General features: G+C 47.0%; 1 non-coding gene across 1 annotated transcript; it reads left to right on the forward strand.

Moving 5' to 3' along the window:
• The first annotated feature begins 11,239 nt into the window (after positions 1-11,239).
• Positions 11,240-11,434, forward strand: LOC138999451 (U2 spliceosomal RNA). Its single transcript, XR_011469390.1, has one exon. It is a non-coding gene; the product is annotated as a U2 spliceosomal RNA (small nuclear RNA).
• The last annotated feature ends 2,642 nt before the right edge of the window (positions 11,435-14,076 follow it).

A 14,076-nucleotide genomic window follows, 5' to 3' on the forward strand; every position in this document is an offset into this window, starting at 1 on the left:
TCTGAAGCACTTAGACCGTATTTGTGCAATAGGTGACCTAAAAACCCTTAGCTTTGCTCTTCTATGATGTGTTCCAATGAAGCCAAATGGAAAAACAAGGTTGAAGACTCATTAGCATAGGCCTATGCTGTTTTTCTCTGCATTAAGACCATAAAAGCACCATCAAAACCATAAGCCAACATGCGCTGATTGAAATGGGTATTTTAGTGAGTGACAGCATCACAGTGAAGTGAGACCTCCTTTGTATGTCCCCTGAAATCCCTCAACTAGTAGGACATCCAGACCCCAACAAAGGTTCCTGTGCACCACACACTGAAAAGTCCATGGCCAGTACTTCCGAAGGTGGGCATATTGGAATGTGTAGGAGAGGCAGGATGGGAGGAGGGAGAGGGGACGACAGGGACAGACCCATCACTGCAGCAAGGCTGAACCTACAGGTCCAGCAAACACAGAAGCAGTGGTTGAGTCAGGGTGCAGCTCCCACACCACAAACCAGTGCAAGGCAACTGCCAGCAGCATTCCTAACTCTCCCTCCCCACAAGTCCAGATCTCTCCCCAGTTGCAGCTGTGCTCACACTATTACAGACCAGCAGCAGCAAAGCCAAGTCTCCAGCCTCCAGGCCGCAGTACCTTGCTGCCAGTGGCCATAGGGAATGAGGTAGCAGCTCAGTGGGCTCACACACTGGCTCCCCTCAACTGGCCACATCCCTGTCAGGGGGGTGGTGCTGAGACCCAGGAAACCCGGATCCAACATCAGAACCCACTACCCTGGTCACCCCATCTCCACTCCCAAGTCCAAGGCAAAGCCTCCTACACCTTTACTCACAAGCATCCCCTGCCCCAAGTTTAAGTAGTCCAGGTAAGAGAAAACAAAAACTGCGCTATACTACCATCTACTGGATAACAAAAGAAAGACCTCAAATTATCAACCTGCTGAACTGTGGAAAGGAAAATGTTCCCAAATAAGAAAAGTGTTCACCACTTCAAATGTGCCCGCAGAGGAACGGCCCATCAAGCAGCCTGGACCACCCAGGTAACAATTACACGGGAGGACAATGACAATTCTCCAGAAAGGATCTCAAAATAATGGATGACTGTGATCTAAAGGAGAGAGAAGCCAGAACAGCAGTCATGAAGAACCTCAATGAGATACAAGAAGGCAGTTCAATGAGCTCAGGAATAAAATTAATGAACAAAAGAAGTACTTTACCAAAGAGATGAAAACAATAAAAAGAACCAAACTAATTATGGAACTAAAAAGCTCAATGAATGAGATAATGAATGGATATATTAATAATTAATACACAATGAAAACTAGTTGCTATGTCAACATGGCCTGACACTGCCATTTAGTCATCAGTCATTCAAGGGATGGCAAGATACAGACATAAGTGAACTTTATTTAAAAATGCAAATATATAAAATAAAAATTCAAATATTTCCTTCATTTCACTATTTATAAAATGTACAACTGCTCAGCAAAACATTTTATAAAAACTGAAATAAAAATGCTATAAGTAGCAATTAAGAATGTTCTCTATGTAAGAAGATGACAAAATTTTTCACTTAAACACAGAAATTAATCAGTTTAGTATTACAAGTTTATTTAATTCATAAGAAAATATTCTCAAAGTAGGAATCACCAAGTTTTCTATTGCATGCAAAACTATTATTAGGATTTACCACACAAGGTGTCTCCAGGACTGGCCTTGTATTAGTAGTGCTCATTCATCCGTTTTGTTGTTTCTACAAGAAGGAGAACTTCAGTGCTGACCTCTGCTAGCTGCTTCTGAGCTCTGTGAAGATTATAAACAACAGATGCTTAGTATTTTATTTTTCCCTAAGTGACTTGCATTTTTTTAAGTAGCCACATAGTAAATGGAATTTCCCATTAAATAGCATTTTAACAATAAAATGTGTCAGAGAAGACATACTCTATTCAAGTATAGACTCTTAATTGTTCTTAGAAAGTATTTATGTTTCCAGACAGTGGGGATAGGGGGTCCTAGCTAAGTAATCCAAAGTGGGGAGGCTATCAGTGATGCAGACAGCTTATCAGGTAATATTTGCTGCCTCTGGAAGGGCTGTACTTACGAAGATGCCCTTGGACATATTTAGCCGCCACTTTAGAGATTAAAAAAATCCCTCAAAGACATTGCCAAGCATTTTCCATTACCATGCTGTGCAATACACTCATTACCTTGGAGATATTAATAACTTGACACCAAGTCATAATTTAGAATAACAACCTCTAAGGGAGAACAAGATAGCCTGGCTGGCGATCAAATGACCAAAAACAGCTCCAGAGGCCATTGCTTATGACATTGTTACCAAGGCGTTGGAGGTGGGATCTTCCCTTTCTGTCTTCCCCACACCTTCTTCCTGCGGATCACTTTGTCAATTATACTGGCCCTCACCCCTATGTTAAGTTTTGCCTATTTAATATGTATGGCTCGATGTAGAGTAGAAAAACTAAGGATAGTTTGTCTAAAGGCACCCTCTAGTGATAATAACAAGGATCACAATCAAGAAAGTAAATTTACCAAGTACCAGATTGTGTTGGAGTAACTTAACCCATTGTGTTTAAGTTGTTATCTTAAATGTTTCTATTTAGAGGAATTCTGACAAGTTACGTACACTAATAAAAGATAAACATGCAAATTGGTGTCGCTCCGCTATGCCCACCAGCCAATCAGAGTTACTATGCAAATTAATCCATCAAAGATGGCAGTTAATTTGCATACGTAGGCAGAGAGCGAAGACTGAAGACACCGGCCTGAGTGAAGACTGGACTGCAGAGGCTTGGCTTCTCTGCTGAGGCCGGACAAAAGACCTGGGTCCTGGGTACAGAGGAAAACCAGTACCAGTAGCCAGGGAAAAGAAGGCCTATTATGCAAATCTTCATGCAACGGGCTTCTAGTTTTTTTTTTTTAATTTTTAATTAAATCTTTATTGTTCAGATTACATTTGTTCCTCTTCCCCCCCCACCCCTAACTCCCCTCCTCCCAGTTCCCGCCCCACCCTCTGCCCTCACTCCCCACCCACTGTCCTCATCCATAGGTGCAGGATTTTTGTCCAGTCTCTTCCCGCATCTCCCACTCCCCTTCCCCCCCCCCCCAAGAATAGTCAGTCCCTTCCCTTTCTATGTCCCTGATTCATTATAATCACCAGTTCATTCTGTACATCAGACTATTTATTCACTTGATTCTTAGATTCACTTGTTGATAGATGCATGTTTGTTGTTCATAATTTGTACCTTTACCTTTTTCTTCTTCTTCCTCTTCTTAAAGGATACCTTTCAGCATTTTGTATAATACTGGTTTAGTGGTGATGAACTCCTCTAGCTTTTCCTTATCTGTGAAGCTCTTTATCTGACCTTCAATTCTGAATGATAGCTTTGCTGGATAAAGTAATCTTGGTTGTAGGTTCTTGGTATTCAGTACTTTGAATATTTCTTTTCACTCCCTTCTGGCCTGCAAAGTTTCTGTTGAGAAATCAGCTGACAGTCATATGGGTATTCCCTTGTAGGTAATTGAGTTTCTTTCTCTTGCTGCTTTTAAGAGTCTGTCTTTGTCTTTTGCTCTTGGCATTTTAATTATGATGCGTCTTGGTGTGGTCCTCTTTGGATTCCTTTTGTTTAGGGTTCTCTGCGCTTCTTGGACTTGTAAGTCTATTTCTTTCACCAGGTGGGGGAAGTTTTCTGTCATTATTTCTTCAAATAGGTTTTCAATATCTTGCTGTCTCTCATCTTCTGGTACCCCTATAATTCTGATATTGGTGCGCTTGAAGCTGTCCCAGGGGCTCCTTACACTATCTTCATATTTTTGGATTCTTTCTTCATTTTGCTTTTCCGGTTGGGTGTTTTTTGCTTCTTCGCATTTCAAATCTTTGACTTGATTCTTGTGCTCCTCTGGTCTGTTGTTGGGTGTCTGTATAATATTCTTTATTTCAGTCAGTGAATGCTTAATTTCTAGTTGGTTCTTTATCACACCATCGAGGGTCCCATTAGTTTTCTTGAAGCTCTCATCAAGTTTATCGGCAGTTTCTAGCAAATTATTGAAAGCCCTCAAAATTGCGTTTTTTAGCTCTATATCCTCCATTTCTGTCATGTTTTTTTGTCTCCACATTGTTTATGCTTTCTTGGTGCACCCCCTAGTGGTCTTTGTGCACAGTCTTGTTCTAGTTAAGCCTTGATTATTGTAGTTAATACTAGAGGGATTTGACCACCAGGCCGACTGGCTGTGAGAATCAGCTGTGTCTGCAGTGGGAAAACTTCTGTCCTCTGGAGAGGTGCTAATCTAGCCTTTGCCTGAGGCGATCCGGCAAATGGCTCTGAGCAGGGCTTGGGCAGGGCGGGTCGCAGGGGATCAACAGGGCAGCTGGAGGGAGCAGTTATGGCTGCTCTCAGTCTCGTTCCCAGAGGCTCTGCTTCTCAGAACCCCAGCAATCGCTGCAAACCTTGGAGAGAAAGCTGCCCTCACGTTCCGAACAATGCCAGATAATCCCACTTCTCCCGTTTGAGTCTGAGTCCCTAGAGACTTGCACGGATCTGGAGCTCAGAGTCTGAGACTCCCTCCCAATTGAAAACAACAACCGCGCCCTCAGCCACCAGCCCGCTCTGCGCTCGCACCTCCGCACCTTTGTATTTTCCACACTGCGCCTCCTCTGAGCCTCGGTATGCTGTTCTCTCTCCTTCTAGTTGAAGAATCTCTCCTCAGCCAGCTTTCCTGTGGTTCTGGGTGATGTCTGCTCCGTCTTTTAGTTGTATTTTTGAAGTGGTTGTTTGTGGCAGCAATCTCCGGTGTTTACCTATGCCGCCATCTTGGTTCAGTCCGTGCTTCTAGTTTTATAATAATACTAGTAGCCCAGTGCACTAAATTCGTGCACTGGGGTAAGGGGGGAGAAGGGGCCCCTCAGTCTGGCCTTCACCCTCTCCAATCTGAGACCCCTCAGGGAATGTCCAACTACCTGTTTGTGCCCACACTTTTAACAGATAACAGCTCCATTGTTGTTCCTTTCTTATGCTTAAAACCATTGGAATTAGTAGGTATTCAAACTGTGTATACATTTTGGGGGGACACCCTGTATATCTCTAGTCAGTGGTGAAAGAAACCAACAGCAGATTTGGAACGCCCAGACAGGGAACCTTGCTCATTCCCCGCATGTCTCCCCACTTCACTTTCCACCTTCATGGGCAGCAGGAGAATCAACATTTTCTCTCATTAATTCAGAAAAGCACGTCCTGTCACCCGTTGCCTGGCAGGAGTGCTCTAGGCCCCAAGCAAGCAAGGCTCAGTCAGGGCAGCCTTCACTCATGGGTGCTGGCACCCAAAGTGCACATTCCTCCTCTACAGTCGCCCCGACTATCCGACTATTTCACTGAGAGGACGGAATTCCTCTCTGCCTCTGGGCTCTTGATCTTGAACACTGACCGAAGGCACCTCAGAGAGGGCTGCCCGTGCCCACCAGGTGTGTCTGTCTGCACCTGCTCCTGCCTCACACCTGCATTAACCCCCTAGAGGTGATCTCGTAGCTGCACTGGCCTCCATGGGAACAGGGCATCACCACTCCACCCTCTCACTGTCATCTCACAGGCGCCCACTCTCAGCACCCAGAACACCCAGACACTCTCCAAAGGACGTGAGTGCATCAGAGGGGATGTGTGCACATCCTGTGGGGGTGTTAGGCATGCTGGGTTGATGGAAGTGCGGTGGAGAGGCGGGGGGAACTTGTGCACGCCTTGGTTTGCAACTGTTGCAGGCGCAGGAGGGTGACAGTGTGCTGGGGGATGTTCGCATGCCAGGGGGGATGTGCACACCGGAGGCCTCTGGCTTTGCAGATCCACAAACCCCCATGGTGCGGCCAGGAGGACGTCTGTCTTACCCACCATGGTGGCTGTCCCTGCGATCCTGCACCTTCTGGGCCAGGAGGTGGATCTTGTGCAGTCACTCCTGGGCACTGATGGCTGCCTCCCCGCCGTGAAGGGTCACGGATCCGAGTCCCAGGACCGTGCACAGCCTCAAGTGCCGCCCCCCGCCTGGCAGGGTCACAGATCCGTGTCTTGGTCCCGTGGACAGCCTCAAGCACTGACCCCCTCCCGGCAGGGTCACAGCTTCGGGTCCCAGACTGCAGACAGCCTCCCATGCTGCCTCCCTGCCCACCAGGTCACTGATGCGGGTCCTGGGACCACAGGCAGCCTCAAGCACTGCCCCCCACCCGGCAGGGTCACAGATCCAGGTCCCGGACTGTGGACAGCCTCCCACGGTACCCCCCATCTGGCAGGGTCACAGATTTGGGTCTCGAACTGCAGACAGCCTCAAGCACTGCCCCCCGCCCGGCAGGGTCACAGATCTGGGTCCTGGACTGAAGACAGCCTCCCATGGTGCACCCCACCCAGCAGGGTCCCAGATCCAGATCCTGGGACTGCGCACAGCCTCAAGCACTGCCCCCCTCCTGGCAGGGTCACAGATCCAAGTCCTGGACTGTGGACAACCTCCTGCGGTGCCCCCTACCCGTCAGGGTCATGGATCTGGGTCCCGAGACTGCAGACAGCCTCAAGCACGGCCGCCCTGCCTGGCAGGGTCACAGATCCGGGTCCCAGACCGCAGACAGCCTTGCCTGCTGCTGCCTGACTTCAGTATGCAAATTAGCCGCCATCTTGTTGCTTCAGGGTGGGGGTCCCCACTGAGGTGCCTGGCCAGTCTGGGTGAGGGGCTGAGGGCTGTTTTCAGGCTGGCGGGCCACTAAAGCTCCAAACCTCTCCTTTTTTTCTTTTTCTTTTTTTATTCTGGCATTTATTTACCTCCTATGCCTGTCACTGGAGCTGAGAGCCGGTTTTCTCTCTGAGGCTCGGCTGCTGAAAGCAGGTTTCTGGCCTTTGTTTATCTTCTGTGTTCAAAACAATGTTGCGGTCTTGCTGGCTGAAGCCTGGCAGACTAAAGCAGGTTTCTGGAGTTTGTTTTGCTTCTATATTTGTTAAAATGTTTCAAGCTGCAAGCTCAGAGGCCGTCTGCACAGGCGGGGAAGCTTGGCTTCCTCCTTCACTGAAGCAAGCAAGCCTCCCTGTTTGCTTCAAGCTGTCTGGCTGCCGGCCGCCATCTTGGCTGGCAGTTAATTTGCATATCTCACTGATTAGCCAATGGGAAGGGTAGCGGCCGTACGGCTAATTACCATGTTTCTCTTTTATTAGATAGGACTAGAGGCCCGGTGCACAAAAATTTGTGCACTCGGGAGGTGGGGTGTGATTCTCAGCCCAGCCTGCGCCCATTTGCAGTCCAGGACACCTTGGGGGATGTCCACCTGTTGACTTAGGCCCACTCTCCAGGGGAATTAGGCCTAAGCTTGCAGTCAGACATCCTTTTGGCAGCCAGGGAGCCCTTGGGGGATGTCCAACTAAAGGCTTAGGCCCCCAAGGGATCGGGCCTAAACTGTTAGTTGGACATTCTTAGTGCTGCCACGGAGGTGGGAGAGGCTCCTGCCACCACCTCTGCACTGGCAAGGCATTAGCCAGCTTCTGGCTGAATGGCACTACTCCTCGGTCTGACCTAAACCCTAGAGATTAGTACTTCATTTTAAAACTTTTTCTTGGTTTATAGGCAGCAGAAAACTCAGACCACACAGTCAGGTGTGCGAGAAATGTTGCCTTCTTTATTGTTCAGTAACCAAACCTAACTTCAACTTCAGCCCCAATTCTGCCAAGTGAAAATAAAAAAAAATATATTATTTAACTTAGGCTCCCCACCCACTTCTATTGAGTTGTACTTCCATGTCAGACAGTTTATATGTCAGGAAGAGGTGCCAAAGAACCAAACAGGGTCAAGGACATCTGGACCTCAGTCTTCTGTCTGGGCTGGCCCCCACCCAGCTGCCCTTGACCCTTGCCTCAGAGCTCAAGCCCATGCAAATCCCTGGTATATTCTCCTCATCTGGGACATGAGGCCAATTCGCTCTCTCCCTCCCTCCCTGCCACCTTCTCTCTCACCCACAAAGAGGTATTGGGCTTTCTGGGGTGAGGTCCTCTGACATCTCCTCAGTCCGTTGCACAGACACCATCTTGGTGCCTGGGTCACGGCCACAAGGCTGTGTGACTGCTCCCAGACCCTCCGTCTCCTGCTGCCTTAGGGAGTGACTCAGCGGGAGGGGAGGGTCACAGTCCTTTTAACACGGCCGCCAACAAACACTCAGTGTTCCTTCCCTCTAGTTCTCCTTCTCGTCCTCACCCTAGTCCAGGCACGTCTATGTGCAGGGCATGGGAGGGTGGGAGGCAGGGGTGTCTCTGACCCAGCACACAGGCTTCCAGATCCACTGCTCCCCCAGGAGGCCTTCCACGCTCTGGACCTCGACACCCAGAACCTGTCCCCTCTCAGCTGCAGGTCTTTGCCCACAGTGGTCAAGTCTGTTTAGAGCAGTGGTTCTCAACCTTGGCTGCACATTAGAATCACCTGGGAATCTTTTTTAAATCCTGATTTCTGGGCCTCCTCCTCTGGAAATTCTGTTTCTTTATTACTTACGTTGTGGCCCCACCCCATAACAAAGAAACAGAATTTCCAGAAGAGCAGGCCCAGAAATCAGGATTTTAAAAAGATTCCCAGGTGATTCTAATGTGCATCCAAGGTTGAGAACCACTGGTTTAGAGGCTGAAGTCAAGAAGTGCCTCTTTGTTCTCTGCTTTCTGGATGCAGTCAGCGTGGAACATTCCTGCCCTGGATTGGGGAGGGGTCTCTGGGTGTTAAGAATACCAGGAGGGGGAGCACAGACTCCTCCGAGAGCTCCGAGAGGGGAAAGGCAGCACCCCCTCACCTCTAACCCCAGGACGTTTCTTTAGAAGCAGAAGCCTCATCCCATGCAGGGGCCTGTGCTGGCTGCCTCAGTTTCTCAGAGACAAAGAATTTGATGAACTTCTTTTCCCCATTGCTGTAGCTGCTTCATTTGTTTGTTCTCGCATTTTTCATTTTTCATTAGCTGCTAAATAGCCCCTGTGGCTGCAAACCTGTTGTGCCTGACTCAGCCAGTGGGTGGCTATGGGAGCTGTGCAGGAACAGCGCAAGGGGGAGGGGGACCTGGCCTGCAGGGAGGGTCAGTGGTGCCTGCAGGGCTATCTCAGAGGATGTGGCTTAGGTTAGGTCCTGTCCTTTGGCTACTTTAGGAGGGGAGGCCTTGTCCTCTGCTCCCCACTTTGACTCAGGGGTGGAAGTTCTCCTTGCTCTCTGGCCTCATAACTCAGTGGATCATGGTGGGATGCAGCAGGCAGGCAGCTTCTGCGGCTGCACACGGGCACTGGCCTGCAGCCTGGGACCTGCTTCTCACGCCGCAGGCAGGGGGCTTCTGTGGCTGCACACGGGGTCCTGGATGGTGGCTCGTGCCAGCTCACGCTGTCCCACCCTGCCTGCAGTATGCAAATTAGCCACCATCTTCATTGGCGGTTAATTTGCATATCACACTGATTAGCCAATAGGAGGCATAGCGAAGGTACAGTCAATCACCATGTTTGTCTATTATTAGATTAGATTGCTAAATCTTAGAGCTTCAGCTTAAAGACTAGTAGATCAAGTTAACTACATGGAAATATTGAGAGGAAAAACACCAAAGGCATGTAAAACCAAAAAAGGAGGAGAGATTAAACTGTCTTGAAGGAACATTTGAAAGGTAAGTTTATTTACTAACATCATTTGCCAAAGTTATCCTATTTAGTTAGCTTTCATGCCCTACTAATCTCATGAACCTGGCACAATAGTAATTATGTTTTAAGTTTAGAGGCTAATTAATGAGTTTAATATTTTCTCTGAGTCTGCATTTGATGTATAAAGTTCATTTCTTTTCCAATAATTTTCTGCGTTCCAATTCTTCTTGGTAGAGTCACACATATTTTTCCAATTCTCTTTTTGCTGTCATCTTGAGAAGTTTTCAAAAAGAGGAGTTCTAAGTTCCAAATGACTTCTTATTGAAGCATTATGAATACACATTAACTACTCTGAGGTTTCTTGAGATGCTCTTTGTGTCTAAAGCAAATACAAAGGATACATTTTTAGAGTAAGTATAACCTGAACAGTTATAATTGTTTTCTTTAGTTTTGAGTCAACGACTCAGAGATCATCTTTTAAATGTGAAAAAAAGCTGACACTTAAACTATTTATCATGAATGTACACTGAATGAAATCTGAGTTATAGAGTTAATCATTCTTCTATTCGTACTCATGTAATCTGATAATTCAAAGAATAATAGCATCAGTTTAAACATTTTAAAGTAGAAGGATATAACTTAATTCAAGAGTATGGGGCAATTTTTAAATCACATTTTCCCCTTTTCTTTCAAATAGTCTTGTTGAACATCAACTGGTCTTAAAAATAAAATGATCCTCTACTAAGAATCATTTGAAAAAGTTCAATTTAGTGATAATAATGTTGGAAACTAAAATACTGAAAAGGAAAAACAGATGCAACCTTCCTTTTAGAAATCTACAAAATAAACTGCCATTAAAAGAAGTGGAGGAAAGGGGAAAACACTGTATTTATCCAAAACAAAATTTGCAGTGCAGTAAATTACAGCACATTAAATCAGTAAATTAACCTGTAAAAATAAATCGAGTTGTGTCACTTGGTCTGCTAGATCCTTTGCAGTTACTTTATGCTTCTCTCCTACACAGTCTTCTGTGATACTTGTTCTGAGGTTTACTGCTCCTTGTTTCAACTTCTTTACTCTATCCTTTAGTTCTTCACGTCGCTTTAGAAGTGCTCCCATTGCTAACTGCTGTTGAGGAGACTTTTCTTCATCCAGGCGTAAACATTTTGAAGATGATGGTTGCAGTTTTGCCTTAAGATCATCATTCTGCATGAATAAAAGGATATAGTTTGGTTATGAAGGTGTGAACACCAGTATGAAATTTTGAAATAAGTTCAGTTGCAATAAAATGTTATCTGTACAGTGGTAGAGTCTTCGAATGTGGAACCTGGAATTACTCAAAATCAAAACCAAAGTTAAAACGACCAGGAGTCACAAAAACATATTTACTGTTGTTGTCTTTGCCACACAACGTCTGCACTTGACTTCATACTCCTTTTCCTATGACTGTTTCATGTCTTTCCTCCACAAAATGACTACACATTGCCCCTTAGTAAAAAGCCTCTTATCTCTTCCCCCATTGTAACTCTTCATAATCTTTAAAAAAGTTTTAGAGATATGTTATTGTGGTACTCAGGACTGTCACCAAATGCTTCCCAAGATAACACTTTCAAAATAATAATCGCTTCTCGGCCTTTTGGCTAAGATCAAGTGTAGTATCTGTTCTTATCAGTTTAACACTTTCAAAATAAGACTAATTAATCTTATGAATATGGCTTCTAATGCCATAGGTCTTTTACTGAACCAGAAACATTTGATGCTAATTTGAATTGCGTTTCAAGAAGACATGATTCTCTGAATTACAGAGAAATTAAAACTCTTACTGTTAAAGTTTAGCGACAGAAGCCCTACCTTTTTTAGAAACAAAAAAGTGGGGGTGGGAGGCTGAATTCAATAATGCTATCTTTAAATTCTGTTACTTTTCACAAAATAAGGGAAGATACTAAACAAAACAACATCATCATCCTATTTAATAATAGGCAAAGATGGTAATTGACCATACCTTCGCTATGCTCCCATTGGCTATGCAAATTAGCCGCCAACAAGAATGGGGGTGAATTTGCATACTGAAGGCAGGGCGGGACAGTGCGAGCTGTCATCCGGGCCCTGTGTGCAGCCCTGGGCATGGGGCTTAGGCGGCACAATTGCACTGCCTAAGCCCCACCCCCAGCCGGGACCCCCGTGTGCTGCCTAAGCCCTGCCCCCAGACGGGACACCATGGCGATTAGAGAGCAGGAAAGTGCCACCCACAGGGAGCACCCAGCAGGGCCTGACTCCGGGGTCACCATAGTGATCTGTGAGCAGGAAAGCACAGCCTGCAGGCAGCACCCCACCCTGGCCACAGCTCAAGGGAGAGTACAACATGAGTAGAGGCCAGGAGACTGAAAGAGCAACAGAGAGGGGCGCCTGCTCCAAGCCTCCAAGGTGTGGCTGGGGGCAGGCCCCCAGTAGACACACACACACACACACACACACACACAGCCTACTCTGAGTCTCCAATGTGACTGGGGGCAGAACCCCAGTGAGGACACACACACACACACACACACACGCACACAGAGCCTACTCTGAGCCTTCAATGTGGCTGGGTGGCAGACCCTCAGAGGGGACACACACGCACACACACACACACACACACATGGGACGCCTGCTCTCAGCCTCTGCTGCCAGACTGTGGCTGTCAGTAGGACATCCACTGAGGGCTCCCAGACTGAGGGGCAGGCTGAGCTGAGGGACACCCCCCCCCGCATGAATTTTGTGCACCGGGCCTCTAGTTAACAATAACAAACTTGCTGGAATATCAGTGATAATGGTGACTACCGTGTGACTGCTATGTCTGGTGCCATCTGACTCTCTCCCTAGGGAGCTCACCCTTAGAACCCACCACTGTGTTGTGAAGAACAAAACAGCCCAGGCCACATGATCAAGTCCTCATACAGGTGTCCAGCTGAGATTGCCCCAGCTAGCGTCCCAGCCAAAAGTCCACTGCACCTGACAAACCCGTGAATGAATAAACCTTTAGAACAGTGGTTCTCAACCTTGGCTGCACATTAGAATCACCTGGGAATCTTTTTAAGATCCTGATTGCTTGGCCTCATCCTCCAGAAATTCTGTTTCTTTGTTACTAATTTTGTGGCCCCATCCCATAACAAAGAAACAGAATTTCTGGAGGATGAGGCCCAGAAATCAGGATTTTAAAAACATTCCCAGGTGATTCTAATGTGCAGCCAAGGTTGAGAACCACTGCTCTAGATGATTCCACTTCCCAGCTTCAAGTCATCCCAGCTGATGGCAAGTGGAAAAGAAATGAGCTGGCCTCTGCTGATTTGTGAACAAGTAAATGCTGCTTTAAGACATGAGGTTTGGAGGTGGTTATTAAGCAGCAATAATAACTGGCACAGATACTGACATTAAGAATAGAGCACTGGTTTTGGAGAAACTAAGATGGCGGCATAGGTAAACACCGGAAATTGCTGCCGCACACAACAAATTCAAAAATACAACTAAAAGACAAAACGGACATCATACAGAACCACAGGAAGGCTGGCTGAGTGGAAATTCTACAACTAGAAGTAAAGAGTAAAGCACACTGAGACTCAGAGGAGGTGCGGAAGTGCAGAGGTACAGAGGCTCATGCGGCAAGGGCTGGCAACTGAGGATGCGGTTGTCTTTTTGAATTGGGAGGGAGTCACAAGTCCCCGACTGCTCTGAACTCCAGTTCCAGTTGAGTCTCTGGGGACCCAGACTCATACAGGGAGAAAATGGACTGTCTGGCAGCGGGCAGAACTCGGAACCTTAGGGCTGCTTTCTCTTAAAGGTGCTTGCAGCGATTACTGAGACACTGAGACACAGGGCCCCTTAAGGCAGGGCTGAGGATCAGCCATAGCTGCTTGCTCTGCCCTGTTGATTCCCTGAGACCCTGCCCCACCCAAGCTGCTGCAGAGGCTTTTGCATATGAATGCCCTGGCCCTTTGCAATCTGAAAATTACCTAACAAACTACAGCTGGGCCAGACAGACTCAGAACTTCCAAGAGAAGGCCCAAGGCCCCACAGCAGCTTGCATTGCTTCACAGCTGGGCCTCATTTGGGCACCTCCAAACCCCAAACAAGGAAGGGGAATCTGCAGATCTCTTTGTAGCTCCTGCTGGGTAGCCTCAGGCAGAGGCTAAATTAGCACCTCCTTAGATCCAAGACCCAGTGTACCCAGGGGTCAGAGTTAGACCGTCCAATTACAACTCCTCAGATCCATAAGGGACACACTCAGGAGGCAGACTCAGTGAGCACCAAAGCTCCACTGAAGCAAGTCTTGCCTCATAAGGGTGTCTTCAGCACAGAAGTTCTCCCACTGTAGAAACAGCTGACTCTCACAATCAATTGGCCTGGAAGTCAATTCCTCCTAGTGATACCTAGAACAATCAAGGCTTAACTACAACAAGACTGTGCACAAAGCCCACAAA

This window comes from Myotis yumanensis, unplaced genomic scaffold (genome assembly GCF_028538775.1).
Source record: "Myotis yumanensis isolate MYYU_CA2020_CCGP unplaced genomic scaffold, mMyoYum1.0.hap1 SCAF_1, whole genome shotgun sequence".
Lineage (NCBI taxonomy): Eukaryota > Metazoa > Chordata > Mammalia > Chiroptera > Vespertilionidae > Myotis > Myotis yumanensis.